This window comes from Ranitomeya variabilis, chromosome 6 (assembly GCF_051348905.1).
Source record: "Ranitomeya variabilis isolate aRanVar5 chromosome 6, aRanVar5.hap1, whole genome shotgun sequence".
NCBI classification, from domain to species: domain Eukaryota; kingdom Metazoa; phylum Chordata; class Amphibia; order Anura; family Dendrobatidae; genus Ranitomeya; species Ranitomeya variabilis.
In genome coordinates this window covers 409,182,745-409,200,919 of record NC_135237.1, presented here as the reverse complement: position 1 = coordinate 409,200,919, position 18,175 = coordinate 409,182,745, and the positions used below count along the sequence as shown (strand labels likewise).

Here is an 18,175-nt window from a genome sequence, read left to right as displayed (position 1 = left end):
TACAGATTGCTATCACAATGCATGTTACTAAATTGGAATAATGATGAATGTCTTTTTGTGAGTTGAGATATTGGCTTATAAGACAATAATACATATTTGCATGAAACTTTTTGTTGGATACCCAGAAATAACATGCTATAGAGTAAAAGCACAATACCATTAAAGGGCTTATCTGGAATTATTTATATATTTTACTATGGGCCTAAGATCTAACAGGCAGGTAGTTGTGCCAGGTTCCGATCTCTGCCGGCACACAGTGGTCAAAGACTGTGCATGATGGCAGTTCAGTGCCTTCCATTGACATTCCAACAGAGCCATGGATTCTCTTCTGCTCTGCTCTGTTTGCAAGGTGTGACTGCCAACGTCGACTGTCAATCATAAAGATGTCGGCAGTCACGCCCCTTCGACAAAGCAGCCCGGAAGAGGAAGAGCTGTTATGTTGACATGGAACAGCTGAATCACCAGCAGCAGCGGTCAGTGATCACTCAGTGCTGGTGAGGTGTAGAACAGGAAAGTAGTTAGCAACTACCTAGCTGTTAGTTTTTAGTTTCATATAAAAAAATACCCTTTAAATCTTTTACACTAGTTCCATCATGCTCAAAAAGGGTTATCAGTATGTCAGGACGCCCTCCCCACCCCTCACAGAAATGTAGCTTGTATGTAATCTACCTATATCACATATTTGAATACAGATTGCCCTTTTAGTAAGTTTCTGATGTTATATTCACATTAAATATTCTAGGAGTGGGAGTTGATGAATGTCGCATACATTTAAATGCTCTTGAACATATAATTAAACTAGAAGCCGTTGTGAACTTTAGACGGCCGTCACCATCACACTAATCACTTGAGCTTCTCCTGCAGACACCGTATACAAGACCATTCTGAGAGCACAACAAACTGCCGGATAATTATCATCCGCAGCAATTTAAGAATGAAATTATCCATTGATTAGGTGCAAGCTCAGTATCTAATTAATGCCAACTTTTATTTCATGACTGCATATTATTTAATTTTACATCAAAGAGAAAGAGAACCATCAAGTGCTTCACTGTTAGATGTAGTGTGCGGCAGCCGTAATGCAGGAGTTATATGAGACGAGTTTATGTTTTTCATGATGGTGATTATAAATCATATAAACATAATTGAGCTGGTGGTAAATATTTGTTGCTTTTCTAAATTAAATATTGCAAACAGTAATTTCTACCTGATCTGAGTTAGTTGCTGTTAAAACAGTTTTCTTTTTACAGTTCACACTAAAGGGAATGTTCTTTTGCAAATTTTCATAGTTTTTTTTTTCTTTTAAACATAACAAGATCCACAAGCTGGAGTTTAATGTAAATGTTAAGATGGTAAAATAATTAATGCAACATAGATATTAAAGGTAAACATTGTCAGTCATAATTACAATATTACATTTATAACAAGGGTGGGAAAGAGTCTGAAAGGAATTATAAGAAGAAATACGTCACCGCCTCTCCAATGCTGCTTGATCTCTTCTAGTCTCTGGTTCCTGCTGCAACAGTGATGTCCTGACACAGTGACATGTGACCAGCATCAGCCAATCACTGGCTTAGGCTTGCTACCACTGCAAATAGATAAATGGCTGCACTCAATTGTACTAAAGCAAATGAATGTGTGATACATGAAATGTGAATAGCATACTGGCTTGTGAAATCTATGAGAAAAACACATGAGATGCTTATCACAAAATTTGGCCAAAAAATGTGAGCCCATCCACCAACGTCAAGGTAATCTCATGAACCAGATGGGTCCCTGGTTATGCACCAGTTCAGACTAGTTCTCTGTTCAGTCAGTTTACCATTATTTGCTACCACTGCAGCCAGAGATTGGCTTAAAATTAATTTTTCATGTGTTCGAGAGGGACTAGAAAAGACAAACTAGCAGTTGACCTTGGGAGTGTCACATTGGTATCAGGGTTCTAGCACATCCTTTTCTTTGTTTGGAAAAAATAATAATTCTATTCATACTACTTAAAATGTTTTGATGATAATAACTATAAAGAGGGATGGATGGATGGATAAGAGAGGGATGGATTATGGATGGATGAGGGAGAGATGGATGGATGGATGAATGAGGGAGGGATGGATGGATGAGAGAGGGATGGATTATGGATGGATGAGGGATGGATGGATGGATGATGGATGAATGAGGGAGGGATGGATGGATGAGGCAGTGATGGATGATGGATGGATGGGGGAGGGATGGTATGAATGAGGGATGGATGGATGGATGCGGGAGGGATGGATGGATGAGGGAGGGAAGGATGATGGATGGATGAGGGAGGGATGGATGGATGATGGATGAGGCAGGGAGGGAGGGATGGATGGATGATGGATGGATGAAAAAGGGAGGGAGGGATGGATGAGGTAGGGATGGATGGATAAGGGAGGGATGGATGGATGAAAAAGGGAGGGAGGGATGAGGCAGGGATGGATGGATAAATGAGGGAGGGTTGGATGAATGATGGAGGGATGGATTGAGGTATGGCTGATAAAGATATACAAAGCTAATTAGTCATATAAAGCTAGAAAGCAAAATAAATATGATAGGAGAAAACTCACATGTATAATTATAAATAGAATTAACTGGGACTTGATGAAGTTTCGGGTCTCCCACTATGGGGCATCCAGTAAAAGTATATACAGATTGGTATGGTGAAAATGAACCTAATAGCATATACTCAGGTACAACATTGCCAATAAGTCCAAAGCAGCTGTATAGATGTTGGAATAAATTACTATATAGTAAGCCCCAGAATATAATTTATTTTTTTGCTCTTATCTGTCAATTATCCTATGATTTTATTAAACCCTTTGCTTTTGAACATTGGAAGTGATAACCAATCTCTGTTTCAAACGGACCTTTCAGGTCCCCCAAGCCTAATCAGGGCCCAACATATCACTTTAATGGATACTTTCTGCATTTAGTAATGACCTAGTTGTTCTTCCTATGTTTTCTAAAATACCTTTTCTTTCTTCACTCACCATATGCAAATAACCTAGGGCTACCACTGTTTCCCCCAGACTAGTCCGAATTCAGTACCTGTAATCACACCCGCTGGTTATGATTGGGGTCCTTCCCTTCTCTCCAAGTAATTCTTGTACCAATGTAAATCAGTGTTCTCCCAGCGTCCGTTCCCATGTGCAGTGAAGCTGGGGGTACTCTCCCTGACTTCATCAGTGTAGTATGTGTGCTTAGGAGGCCGTAGTGATGCTTAGGAATAGACGCTGTGTAGGGGGCGTGATTACAGATTCTGACCACAGACTAGTCTTCAGTCATTTGCACATGGTGATTGGAGAAATAAAAGTTTTTTGGACAAAACATATAAATGTGGTCCCAGGCCAACTAGGACATTAGGCGGAGCATTGCGGCTTTAAGTCTCCTCACCTCGACATGCTTAAAGGGCCACTGTCACCCCCCTCCAGCCGTTATAAACTAAAAGAGCCACCTTGTGCAGCAGTAATGCTGCATTCTAACAAGGTGGCTCTTTTAGTTTTTGGTTCAAGTATTCCGAAAATAAAGCATTTTGAAACTTAGTCAAAATACCGGTCTTTAGCCAGGGAGGCGGGTCCTCACTCCCCAGCTTGAACCGCTCCTCTGCCGTCACTCCAATCTTCAGTTGCTTTCGGCGCCGCCCCCTCAGCGCTGTTTACGCTTCAAAACCGGCGCCTGCGCTGTGTACTACTGTGGTGCGCAGGCGCAGTAAGCTCTGGCCGTCTGACGTCCCAGCCAGGCTTGCAGACTGCGCCTGCGCAGGCAGTGCGGCCACCCACCTTTGGAATCCCAGCCCCGCACTGTGCATAATGCATAACACACAGTGCGGGGCTGGGATTCCAAAGGTGGGTGGCCGCACTGCCCGCGCAGGCGCATTCTGCAAACCTGGCTGGGACGTCAGACGGCCAGAGCTTACTGCGCCTGCGCAGCACAGTAGTACACAGCGCAGGCGCCGGTTTTGAAGCGTAAACAGCGCTGAGGGGGCGGCGCCGAAAGCGACTGAAGATTGGAGTGACGGCAGAGGAGCGGTTCAAGCTGGGGAGTGAGGACCCGCCTCCCTGTCTAAAGACAGGTATTGTGGCTAAGTATCAAAACGCTTTATTTTCGGAATACTTGAACCAAAAACTAAAAGAGCCACCTTGTTAGAATGCAGCATTACTGCTGCACAAGGTGGCATTTAGTTTATAACGGCTGGAGGGGGGTGACAGTGGCCCTTTAACATGTCACTCTCCACGAGGAGAAATGATACTTCTTGGATCCCGGTCAGATGCCTCTCAATCAGCCAAACCAGATCTCCTCTTTGCAGTACCCCGAAACACAGTGTCTGCAAATTGAGATTCTGGTTTGCTATTATCTTAAGTCATGTGACAAGGCTCGTTAAAGGGTCAACATCAACTGTTAGGATTGATACTTCAAATAGGTGGCACTAGAGTTCTAGTCCTCTTCCTCTCTGAAGAGACAATTTGCAAAGTAGATATCAAGAAGAGGATCACTCAAATATAACGCTAACAAGCAAATCCCCTACACTATTACTGTTTATTAAATACAATTTTAAACCCCAAAAGAAATAAAAAAAACAATTACTGACGAAAAATACGTTTTAGCAAAAAACAGTAATATACATAATGTAAAGATCTCCTGTGTTATCTGTATATGCAAGGAACTATAAGGCAACCAGATAATTAAGATAAACTCTGCCTGTCCTTGCCAGAGCAATACCTGACTGTGGCGGGTGGCACCCTAAAGAGAAATGCAACTTTTGCCCCGCGCTCAGCGGAGTCTGCCCCTATCTCGCCCTCAAATATCTAGTAAAGTGCTAGAATGAAGCATATATCATACCATCATAATCAGGGACATCAATAGTCATTCCGATTGCTGGTCGGACCCATGATGAGTGACTTTTCATACATTTTTGTGTTTTCTAGAATATATTCTAGAAAAGAAAGTTGTGAACTGAAACCAAAGCTTTATGGTTAGCGTTAACCCCAGCCACTCTCCTATTGGATGCATATATGCATTTTTGATGGAACTCCATACTTTGCTCCAAGTATTTTTTTTCTTAGGACAATAAATGCAGTGCTCCTTTTAGAGAGGGAGAAATATTTCCGTTACTCTTGAACAGTGACAAGTTGTCTTTGGGCTCCTGGTTGGATGGGTTATGATAACGTTCAGCATGTCCAGCACAAGCAGCTGGGGAAAGTTGTGAGGATGAAAGCTAATTTTGCTCTTCAGTGATGCAGGGAGGATCATTGCTGTGGTACGTTGATTCACGGATTCCCATTTGTCACTTATCTGATGAATAACCTCATGTATCTCTGCAAAGAGGCGCTGAGCCTAACCAACTGCCGAGGAAACCAAGCACCTTTCACACAGTTGTTGAGCTGATATTATATGTGTGTTTGTGATAAATAATGTCATAAGTATTACTTGAGCACAGACAGAGCCAGGTTTAAGGTTGAGTGACATTGAGAAACTTACCATAGCTTTATTTTTAATGTATGTTGATTTGTATTTTATTATTTTATGGTGCAGCATTAGAATCCTTTTTTCCCAAGGGCCACATAGGACATCATGACTATTGTGGAGAGCTGAACCAATAGGCAGACATTAATTCTGCTCAATATTAATATTAACAAATTAATTCCAATTTTTATTTTATATAAATATTTAATTGCATCACTTAATATTGTGCATATTATTCACTTAATAATGAGCAAAATTGTAAGCACCACTCCAGCATTTCTTTTTCTTTACAGCGCTGGAGTGGCGCTTTAAACATTAGTCCCCTGTCATATACTCATCTTCCTGTGTCTTCACTTCTTTTCAGTCCCGCGACGCCATCTTGTGAGGGCAGCTTGTGACTGGCCGAAAGTCAGAAGCTACGGCACAAGCTCTCAATGCAAGTCTATGCAAGTGAGAGCAAGGCTCTGATACACTTGTATTAAAAAGTTACCTCCCCGTACCTCCATGAAATAATAGAGCTGCAGACAGGTCACTTTCACCAGTGATCGACTGGAGTGATGCTGAAAAGCGATGAAGGTGGCCTCAGTGAAATTACATTTAAAGCACCACTCCAGCGATGCAGTAAAGAAAGTGCTCTAGTGGTGCTTTAAGTATGCTGGCACCCCACACAAAGTCCGGCCATGACTCTATATACAGTATAAGCCTCCACACAACCCCCCACATATACAGTATGAGCCCACCCACAGTTCCCTATATACAGAATGAGCACCTCCCACACAGTTCTGCAATATGAAGTATGAGCCCTCATATAGCCCCCTATAAACAGGCACACATCTCACACACATAAAGCGGGTGAAATTGGTATTGAACACGTCAACGATTTTCTAAGTAAATATTTTATAAAGGTGTTATTGACAAGAAATTCTCACCAGATGTCGATGACAACTCATCCAATCCACACAGGCAAAGAAATCAAACCATAAATGTCCATAAATTAAGTTATGTGTAATAATAAGAAATGATACAGGGAAAAAGTATTGAACATGCTTACTGGAATTTATTTAATACTTCATACTTCTTTTGTTGATGATGACAGCTTCATGACGCCTTCTGCATGGAGAAACTAGTCGCTTGCGTTGCTGAGGTGTGATTTTGCCCATTCTGCCAAACAAACACTTTTCATATCCTGCAGGTTCTGTGGCTCCTTCTATGAACTTTGAGCTTTAGTTCCTTCTCTATATTTTTTATTGGATTCAAGTCAGGTGATTGGCTGGGCCATTCTAGCAGATTTATGTTCTTTCTCTGAAACCAATTCAGAGTTTCCATGACTGTGTGTTTGGGATCATTGTCTTGCTGAAATGTCCATACTAGTTTCATCTTGTTTATCCTGGTAGATGGCAGCAGATTTTTATCAAGAATGTCTTGATACATTTGTCCATTCATCTTTCTTTCAATTATATTAAGTTTTCCAGTTCCGTATGTTGAAAAACAGTCCTACACCATGATGTTCCCATCTATAAACTTCACTGTTGGTATGGTGTTTTTTTGGGGGTGATATGCAGTGCCTTTTGGACTCCAAACGTGGTGTGTATTATGGCATCTAAAGAGTTCAATTTTGGTCTCATCTAACCAGTCAGTACTCTCCTAGTATTTCACAGGCTTGTCTAAATGTTGTTGAGCTAACTTTAAACGCACTTGAACATGCTTTTAGTTCACAAATGGAGTCTTGCGTGGTGAGCGTTCATACAGGCCATGGAGGTCGAGTGCACTACTTATAGTTTCCTTTGAAACAATTGTACCTGCTGATACCTGGTCTTTCTGTAGCTCTCCACAGGTGACCCTGAGGTTTTGGACAACTCTTCTGATAATTCTTTTCACTCCCTTGTCCAAATTCTGCAGGGAGCATCTGGTCTTGGCCCATTTATGGTGAAATTATGTTCTTTCCACTTCCGGATTATGACCCCAACAGTGCTCACTGGAACCTTAAGTAGATTATAAATTCTTCTGTAACTAATGCCATAAGTATGTTTTGCAACATAGGTTGCGAATGTCTTGAGACAGCTCACTGGTTTTACCCATCATGAGAACTTTCTTGTCTGGCACCTTGGTAATGAGACACCATTTTGACATGCCATCAGTTGAACCAGCTGATATTTTTTTCACTGAGTGGCAGGATTGCATTCTAATTACTGATAGAATTCAGCTAGTGTCATGACTTTCCATGGCTTTTTGCACTTCTCTTTCCTCATGTGTTCAATACTTTTTCCCTGTGTCATTTATTATTATTACACATAACTTAATTTATGGACATCTATGGATGATTTCTTTGCCTTTGTGAATTGGATGGGTTGTTACCAACATCTGGTGAGAATTTCATATCAATAGCACCTTTAGAAATATGTAGACTTAGCAAATTGGTTACGTGTTCATTACTCATTTAACCCACTGTTTAAAAGAAAGAAAACACTCACCTTGCTTCCGTTCCCCCGACACTCTGCTCCGTTTGTTGTTGTGTGCGCTAATGCTCAGCACAGCAGATGCGTTATAGTGATGGACACTTTTACTGTTTCTGTCACACATGCTGATTGGTGGAAGAAGCAAATGGCGGCTCTCTTTCCCACCATTGCATTCACTGCTATCTGCATCCTGAAGTGTAGTCCATGGGCCACTGTTTTTAGCCCTTCAGCTGTCTCGGTCTGCAGACCAGACTGGTTGAGCCAGAGGCCTTGCCCTAGTCTGGGTTAGATCATCAAGATCAAATCGGTGGGGCACAACACCCTCCCTCCACCACCCCACCCTGCTGTTTTGGCGGCAGCTGAATGTAAACAGTGAACAGACCCAAACAGCACATCTTCATTCACTATGTAGTGGCCATTCCTGGGTACTGTAGCTAAGTTTCTTTTTCAGGTGAATACAAAACTGAACTACAGTGCCTGGGAGCAGTCACAAAACAATGTATGATGCTACAGTGTTTAGCCGTGTTCACGGTTAACATCCGGGTGCTCGGCTGGCTTTGATGTCAGCTGATTGGTGGGGATGCTTATCATTGGACCCCATCACTCCGATATTGATGACTGATCACATAAACAGGTCATCAATGTCAAAGTAGTGGATAAAGTAGTGTAAAACCTCTTTAAAAATATTGAAAACAGATTCAAAACAAAAAAAAAACAAATGGCGCTAAACAGAAACCATTAGGTTTTTCTTCCTGTTAAAATAACAAAACCGCGTCAGAGCTTCCTAAAAACATGGGTAAAAACAAAGCCTGATGTGGCAACTATCACAGTTAGAACTGTAAAAGGTCTAGGTATCGACTCATCAGCATGGTCACATGACTAGACCACCGGGTCCAATTTGGAAAGTAGAATTTGTACATATAATAATAATAATTTTTATTTATATAGCGCCAACATATTCCGCAGCGCTTTACAACTAATAGAGGGGACTTGTACAGACAATAGACATTACAGCATAACAGAAATCACAGTTCAAAACAGATACCAGGAGGAATGAGGGCCCTGCTCGCAAGATTACAAACTATGAGGAAAAGGGGAGACACGAGAGGTGGATGGTAACAATTGCTTTAGTTATTTGGACCAGCCATAGTGTAAGGCTCGGGTGTTCATGTAAAGCTGCATGAACCAGTTAACTGCCTAAGTATGTAGCAGTACAGACACATAGTGCTATTAACTGCATAAAGTGTATGAGAACATGATGCGAGGAACCTGATTATGTTTTTTTTTGTTTTTGTTTTTTTTAAATTGGCCACACAGGGATAGTTAGGTTAATGCATTGAGGCGGTAGGCCAGTCTGAACAAATGAGTTTTTAGGGCACGCTTAAAACTGTGGGGATTGGGGATTAATCGTATTAACCTAGGTAGTGCATGTCAAATTTTGGGCACCTCTCATCAAAATTACTGTTATTGTGAACGGTTAAGGAAGTTGAAGATGAAATGATGTCTAAAAGGCCTAAAGCTATAGATGACACATTTCCTTGGTATTTTAGGCAATATATATATATATATATATATATATATATATATATATATATATATATATATATATAGTCTTTTTTTTTTTTTTTCATTTTAAAAATTAGAAAAAGGAAAATGAGCTGATGCAAAAGTTTGTTCAGCCTTGGAGATTTGTGTGATGACCAAATAACTTTGACCAAGGTTCCAGACTAATTAGCCTGTTATGGTTATGGCTTGTTCACTGTCATCGTTAGGAAAGGCCAGGTAATGCAAGTTTCCCAGCTTCATAAAAATCCAGCCTCCTCTAAACTTGTGCCAAAAAATCAGTTGCCTAGCAGTCTCAAAATGAAAATAGTAAAGGCCCACAAAGCAGGAGAAGGCTGTAAAAAGATAGCAAAGCATTTTCAAGCTGCCTTTTCCTCAGTTCGAAATGTAATTAAGAAATGGCAGTTAACAAGAACAGTGGAGGTCAAGATAAGGTCTGGAAGACAAAGCAAAATTTCAGTGACATCTATTCTTAGGATTGCTAAAGAGGCAAATCAGATCCCCTGCTTGACTGCAAAATACCTTCACAAAGATTTAGCAGACTCTGGAATTGTGGTACATTGTTTTACTGTTCAGAGACACCTGCACAAAGATGGCCTTCATGGAAGAGTCATCAGAAGAAAACCTCTCCTGCATTTTCACCATAAAATTCAAGTTCAGAAGTATGCGAAAGAACATCTAAACAAACACGATGATTTTGGAAACAAGTCCTGTGGACTGTTGAGGTTGAAATAGAATTCTTTGGCCACAATGATCAAAGGTATGTATGGAGAAAACAGAGTACAGAATTTCAGGAAAAGAACATCACGCTAATCTAATAAGCATTGGGGTAGATCAATCATGCTATGGGGTTATGTTGCAGCCAATGGCACGGGGAACATTTATTGGGTAGAGGGAGAATGGATTAATTGAAATTTCAACAAATTCTTGAGGCAAAAAACATCATCTGTAAAAAAGCTGAAGTTGAAAAGAGGATGTCTTCTACATATGAATAATAATCCAAAACACATGTCAAAATCCACAATAGACTGCATCAAAAGGCACAACCTGAAGGTTTTACAATGGCCCTCACAGTCTCCTGATCAGAACATCATTGAAAATCTGGTTCAAGACCTCAAATAGCAGCGCATGCAAGATGATCTAGGAATCTCACAGAACTGGAAGAATTTTCCAAGGAAGAATAGATAAAAATCCCTCAAGCAAGAAATGAAAGACTCTTGGCTGGCTACAAAAAGCATTTACAAGCTGTGGTAAAGAGGGTGCTACTAGGTACTAACGATATTAAATCCCATTACCCATAAGAAAATATCTATGGGAAAAAGGAGGCCTGAGCACTAATGTGACATAAAATAAATTTTATTACAAAATATCATTAAAAAACAAATAAATATTCAGCAGGAAAAGTTCTTTAAAACAATATACGCTGAGAACAATTACTTGGCAGGACATAAATAAACATAGTATTATAGCACATGAGATCACAATAGATGAATACACTACAAGAATAAATAATGCTCAAATGAGACTCTCGCCCCCTATTTGAGGAAGCCAGTTTGGCGAAACGGCGCTGTCGGGGTCGCTGTGGAACACTTTAGTTGTCTGGACATTCACCATGTAAGTTTTTTACTTTATATAGCACGGCTCACTTTATTGGCACATGTTACATTTAAGCTTTGTATGCTGACTTCACATCAGCGTGTCATATGCTTTTCTAAGCCCTAATGTTTTTCTAAGCCCCATGTGAAACTAAGTTCCTGGGACTATTGCTGCCCATTTTCATCCACTATTGTACTACCATATAGATTGACTGAGGCACTTTGTTTACCTTTACACATAGGAAATGAGTTTCCATGATGTTTGAATAACATTTTCTTCTGGTACAGATAGTTGATTGGACAGTTATATTTTTCAATAGCTTCTGGTCCACATTTGTGGTCTTGATTATTTGTTGAGCCAGATAAGCATTCAACACATATTTTTACAGGACTTTACTCACATGATTATAGGGCATCAGCTTTGTGTCTTATACTTATCTCATTTGAGCATTATTTATTCTTGTAGTGTATTCATCTATTGTGATCTCATGTGCTATAATACTATGTTTATTTATGTCCTGCCAAGTAATTGTTCTCAGCGTATATTGTTTTAAAGAACTTTTCCTGCTGAATATTTATTTGTTTTTTAATGATATTTTGTAATAAAATTTATTTTATGTCACATTAGTGCTCAGGCCTCCTTTTTCCCATAGATATTTTCTTATGGGTAATGGGATTTAATATGCAATTTTTGAGGTGTGCACAACACTATTTAAGGGCAAATGATAATATTGTAGGTACTAACGATGCAAGGTGCCCAAACTTTTGCATCTGCCCATTTTCCTTTTTGTGATTTTAAAATGTAAAAGATGATTGTTTTTCCTGCCTAAAATACAAAGGAAATGTGTCATCTTTAACTTTAGGCCTTTTATAGTTGTTTCATCTTCAATTTGCTTAACTGTTCACAATACCAGTAATTTTAACCAGGGGTGCTGAAACTTTTACATGCTACTGAATGCTTTCATTTAAAGGTATAATGGTAGTATTCCAAAGGAATAGTTAATTCTTAGTCTTTATTCACTATGCTGCTGGATGAATAAAGATCCACAGTTAACCCTTCCTGTGGAGTTCTGCTGTTTTTACTTTACTTTCTAAAGATCTGGATTGTATGACTGCAGCACTCCTCATAATATGTAAAGATGGAGTAATTGGTTGTACTTTATATAGAAGCTTCTAACCATCATATTATGGAAAGTGTTGTAGTATAACTAGTTTCATTTTCTAGAATTATTAATTATTTGGAACATAAGAATTGGAAACCAGAAACACATTTGATTGAATTACGGTAATAATCCAGAAAATAGGATGTTGATCCCAGTTTTCTGAGGGGTCTTCAGTTTTACTAAACTCTGCATATCTCTCTGAAAATAAATGCTTCTTCTTGAGCAAAAAAAGTTCTATTTACTTAAATTACCCGCAATAAATATTTCTGTCTCTTAATTCTTCTTGTACCTGGTGAAGACAAGTCTAGGATGATAAAAGATGCAGGAATGAGGATAGAATAAAAATATCATTTGGCAAGCTGAAAAGACACCGAGCATAAATGATGGAAAACGCAGCAGTGTTTTAGTCACACATTTTCTCTCTGGAGATATATTGGAAGTGTCAGCGTTGTTTTAGTATAACGGCCTCAGAATGTCATTCTAATGACTGTCATTTTTCTTTCCCGATTTCTTAAGTGTGTAAGCAATGAAAATGGCATCTAAGTTGGGGTACTGCAGACATTTTCAAGCATGCATTCATTTAATACACTCCTGTACAAAGGACTGTTTATTCTGCTGTGACATTTCACATTTTATTTACTCATTGATGAATGTTTTTTCCCTCGTTAAATTAGATAAAATTACAAAATATATCAATTATATAGGAATCCATTTCAGCTTCAGGGTAAAATCATGTATGTTATCCATTGTGATAAAGTATGTTACAACTTAACTAATTGGCAGTGCCAGAGGCTTAGTCGCAAATTTATAGTCCTTGGGCAATTTGTTTGCATAGGCAAAATTGCTGATTTTCCTGTTAAGTGGTACCTGGGAGAATCGGCCCCCATGCCATGTTGCTGGAGGCTACTGTCACTGTATGTGGGAGGTGCCTGATATGACATGACATGGATGCTAGCACCAAACTGTGAGGTGTTGTCTGTCTATAAACGGGGTTGTATTTAAGAATTGGAAAATTGAGTATGAGCCATCAAGGTGTAACATGACTTCCTTACTGATGTCATCTTCCCATAGACTGTGACAGAGCTTCCCATAAATTGCTAGTAGATCAACTATAATAGTGGCAGGGAAAATGAACTGTACTTGGGGTGAGCAAATTTGGAGAAAGAGGCTTCTTGCTTTAGGTGTGTAGAACAGGTGAAGAGAGTACAGTTTGTTTCCCTCCGGCATGACCTCCTACTCAGCATTAGCATAGGCTCCTCACTTTCTCTACATCCTGGTGCTTATTCATGTACAGAAAATTCTTGACTGGACCAATCGGGACTGAAATTCTTGGACCATAAATATACTAATGCAAAGCTAAGATGGAAGCAAAGGTGAAGTGCAGTTCTTTTTCCAAATATCAGTTCCTTCAGGAAATACGCATAATAAATCCAAGCATTTACGGTATATGTGGTCAATCTTCTCTTTTTTTGCAGTTTCTGTAATCTTTACTACTTTTTACCTGGCCATTTGTTGTAGATGTCTAGGTGTCTGATATTGCTTTCCATAGGGAATATATTAAAGGCTTCTTCTGGACTTAAGACACTGATCTGACCTATCTTTAGGTGAGTAGGGCTGATCTGAAGAGCCTGGAAATAGCCACTACACTGTGAACCGACCTGTGCTTTCAGTTCTGTTCACTGTTTACATCCTGCGGCAGCCAGTGCTGAAAACAGCTGGTGAGTGGAGGTGCTAATTATCAGACCGCCACTAGATATGAGCAGATGGATCCATGGAGGATCGAGTTTGAGCTGAATTTCCTGAAATTCAAACATTTTGAGATTAGATTTGCGGTTCACAAAGAAAACAAAACTTTTCCAGCACCATTCCCACACTGATGAAGTACCAGAGAGTGGACTAACATCGAATTGTGTTGCCGCGCAGGCCTCACCATAATACCCTGCAGATGTGACCTTTTACAGATTATCACACCTTGTACAGCTGGTGGTCAGTATCTGGGCCATCACAGCAGGTATGGACTGGGACAGAAATTCAGCCTTGGCTTTTGAAATCACACAGGCCCATGCCATCTCCATCCCCAAGCACCCGATGAGATATATTACTAATATTACCCTGGATGGAGGAAATCAAGATTTGCTACAAGACCAATATTTGTAATGATACCTGTGGCCTGCTGGGGTAAGTGATGGAGTCAGCGACTTTGTGCTCCATCACAACTCTTAACAGTATGGGTGTCTTGAAAATACTGACTCTGTGTAACAGTGTAATCTCTTATGCTCAGCGTGATCCCCTCACTCTCTTTTGGCTGTAAATTGTAGGATCTTATATTCAATTAGGTTCTTTTTCCTCTCCCCAATGTGTATTTTTCATGCAATTCCATTCTTTGCAGTATTGAGATTCACACAAATTTATTAGTTGCTAATCCAATATTTGTTGGGAAATTCTGTGAATTTGAATTTCAAAAGGTCCACTCATTTTTTTTAACTGTCACCCATCTAATATTGATGACTTATCCTAGGTGATAGGTCATAAATATCTGAGGCTAAGAAAACCTCTACAAGTAGCTTGAAAATCTCTCCAGCATCTCTGCAGTCACTATCAATCTTTTTTTTCAACCCCTCAATGCTTGGATTTATTAGTGAGTACAAGAAGTAGTAATTGGGTTTTTTTTTTACATTTTTTACAAAGTTCTTGAAGTTGCACCATTGATATTGTTATTACTCTATAGAAAAAGAGTCTTATTACAAAGAGTTACAATGTAGTTTTAGCCATATAACTCCTGTGTGCTCGTGTGCTGTAGTTTTTGTGAACTTAATTGAGCACAACCTTGCTGAAACCATACCATTTATTGAGCTGCTCCATTAGACACCCGGGGATTGAAGACCAGATGCTAGTCATGCAGGGTAATCTATGCTGTTGATATTCGCTATGATAGAAAATCACAACCCAGCCAAACCCCATGCTATTGACTTCCTTTTGACAGCAGAGACATTCATATTTTCATATCTGACTTGTTCTGTATCAAGCAGATGGAGCATTAAATATTCCAGATATTGATAAACTAACTGAACGACAGGAGGCCTTGAGCGCTGGGGGGGATTTAATTTTGTGCACAACTGTACATTTATTATATTAAAGCATCTGTACCAACAGTTTCTCCTTACAGTGAAGTCCCTAATCACTCTTCAGTTGTCCCCGGACTTTCATTAATAGATTCTTGGCAAACACATGGAGATTTTTTATTGCGTTTTTTTATTTTAAAGACAAACCAAGCAGAAAACACTAATATCTAGTCTGCTAGATCTGCCCCCAATAGACTGTCACTGACATGCTGGTAATGCCCCTGTTGTGACAGCTGATTAGTGTCAATGCTTTCGTAGTTAACTAGGACAGTCCCTGGTCCTAAAACCAGGGACTATAAAATGATAGTAAGACTTGTTTTTGGAGACATTATAGTTCTCTTTTGTTTATATGAGATGTTGTATCTGTTCCGAATTAAATATGCCGATTCCTGTCTTTGGAAGCCAAAATAAAGGTGATTATGAAATGTAGCCCTTGCTGGGCAGGAAACCTGCTAGTTTAAAGATCTACACATTTATAAACATCTATAGAGTTTCATTATAATATTGAGATACATTTGATACAGATGATAGTCAGGGTGATCAATGAGTGGAGCGAGCTGCCACAAGAGGTGGTGAGTTCTCCTTCAATGGAAGCCTTTAAAAGGAGGCTGGATAGACATCTATCTGAGATGGTTTAGTGAATCGTGTATTGAACAGGGGGTTGGATGCAATGACCCTGGAGGTTCCTTCCAACTCTCACATTCTATCATACAAAGCCTTTTATTTTTAAAGGAAAAATTTCAGAAGGAACCGCATCTCTGAAGCCAACTCCAGCAGCATCTGCCTTGTGCACACACAAAACCATTGCCTGTAGCGCTCCCATCACTGCATGTACAATAGTGTTCAAAACAATAGCATTGTGTTCATAAACATGTGTTAACCACAAAATCTTTATAGTAATTTTTATTTCCATGGACTGGAAACATTGCACACGATTTTCTAATTCAAAACATGCAGAGAAATGTATATAATTTTTAACTACTTTACATAAAATAATATTTTAATGAATGTGTAGTTATTTACGCAAGCAATATCCATTTAGTGTCAAAAAATCCCAACGTTTCAAATATATAGCCACTCAATGTGCAATGCTTCAAGATCATACCAAAAAATACACCTTAAGGCCGGCATCACACTAGCGAGTTTTACGGACGTATGAGAGGTGCAGAAAATACTTATTGCTACGGTACAATGATTCTCTATGTCCCAGCTCCTATCTGCCGTATTTTACTGATCCGTATTATACGGTCTTGTACGGCCATAGAAAATCGCAGCATGCTGCGTTTGTCACCGTATTGCGCAAAAAAATCGCCAATGAAAGTCTATGGGGGCGAGAAAAATATGGATTACACAAGGACCAGCAGTGTGACCTGCGAGAAATACGCAGCGGTGTTCTATAGAAAAGCCGGTAATTCAATTGCCGGCTTTTTCTTTCTCCTTCACAAACCCGACATGATATGAGACATGGTTTACATACAGTAAACCATCTCATATCCCTTTGTTTTGCATATTCCACACTACTAATGCTAGTAGTGTATATATATAATCAGATAACTGGAGTCAGAATAACTGTTTATAAGTAAAAGGGTATAATATTTATTAAATATACATCTTATAACAATACCACAGTCTGAATAAATTGATACAAAAGATTGCATGCAGTTACAAAAAAAGGGGGGGGGGGTCACTCTCTATATGCAAAGGATCCAAGTAAAATCTCCCAACATCCACACTAATGTGGTATGTCCGACCAGAGGTTCAAGTTCACAAAACTGTATGTACTAATATGCAAAATAGCCACCATTACTCTTGCTAACACTAAAAAGCATAAAGATAGTTGCAGGATTGAACCTCACCCATAATGGTCGTAGTGTGGATGTGGAAGCACCAGGCCCAGCACCAGCCCTACGCGCGTTTCGCGTAGGCTTCTTCGGGGGGCGGTATTTTAATGCTAGTAGTGTGTATGTGCAAAATTGGGGCGCTGTAGCTTGTAAAATAAAGGGTTAAATCGCGGAAAAAAATAGCGTGGGCTCCCGCGCAATTTTCTCCGCCAGAGTGGTAAAGCCAGTGACTGAGAGCAGATATTAATAGCCTAGAGAGGGTCCATGGTTATTGCCCCCCCCCCTGGCTACAAACATCTGCCCCCAGCCACCCCAGAAAAGGCACATCTGGAAGATGCGCCTATTCTGGCACTTGGCCACTCTCCCATGTAAACCATGTCTCATATCCTGTCGGGTTTGTGAAGGAGAAAGAAAAAGCCGGCAATTGAATTACCGGCTTTTCACATATCCCGCGCTGAATTAAATATAAATACAGTATATATATATATATATATATATATATATATATATATATATATATATATGTGTGTGTGTGTGTGTGTCTCAATGACATATATATATATATATATATATATATATATATATATATATATATATATATATATATATATATAAAGTTAGGTCCATATATATATTTGGACAGAGACAACATTTTTCTAATTTTGGTTATAGACATTACCACAATGAATTTTAAACAAAACAATTCAGATGCAGTTGAAGTTCAGACTTTCAGCTTCCATTTGAGGGTATCCACATTAAAATTGGATGAAGGGTTTAGGAGTTTCAGCTGATCGCAGAATAATCTCCATGGTGAAGAGAAACCCCTTCACAACAGCCAACCAAGTGACCAACACTCTCCCGGAGGTCGGCGTATCAATATCCAAATCTACCATAAAGAGAAGACTGCATGACAGTAAATACAGAGGGTTCACTGCACGGTGCAAGCCACTCATA

The 18,175-nt window shown here is 39.5% G+C and overlaps 1 protein-coding gene across 5 annotated transcripts in view; it reads left to right on the top strand.

The window, feature by feature from the left end:
- The window catches only part of PTPRM (protein tyrosine phosphatase receptor type M), a 995,903-nt gene that overhangs the window by 330,913 nt on the left and 646,815 nt on the right, over window positions 1-18,175 (top strand). The window lies entirely within an intron of this gene.